The sequence below is a fragment of the Penaeus monodon genome, chromosome 15 (assembly GCF_015228065.2).
Source record: "Penaeus monodon isolate SGIC_2016 chromosome 15, NSTDA_Pmon_1, whole genome shotgun sequence".
Taxonomy (NCBI): domain Eukaryota; kingdom Metazoa; phylum Arthropoda; class Malacostraca; order Decapoda; family Penaeidae; genus Penaeus; species Penaeus monodon.
Window position 1 is genome coordinate 14073422 of NC_051400.1, and position 257 is coordinate 14073678.

Below are 257 nucleotides of genomic sequence, written 5' to 3' on the forward strand. Positions count from 1 at the left end.
ACTATATAGTAATTACTGAAATAAGAAAATAAAAAAGAACGAAAGAATCCAGTAAATTAATGAATATTTAAGACATTATTAGCATGAAAAATGGACGAAAAAAAAAGAATGAAAAGATAACTATGTGTATAAAACATTCATTCTAAATATGAATAAATCAATCAATGTTGTGAATTAATGAAAAGTTCGATATATCATTTAGTGGCGAGATATAATGATTTTGATAATTTCTTTTTTCCCTTTATGATTATCAACCA

General features: G+C 22.6%; 1 protein-coding gene across 1 annotated transcript in view; it reads right to left on the minus strand.

Moving 5' to 3' along the window:
• Nucleotides 1–257, minus strand: part of LOC119582228 (endothelin-converting enzyme 2-like) — a 39160-nt gene that overhangs the window by 10976 nt on the left and 27927 nt on the right.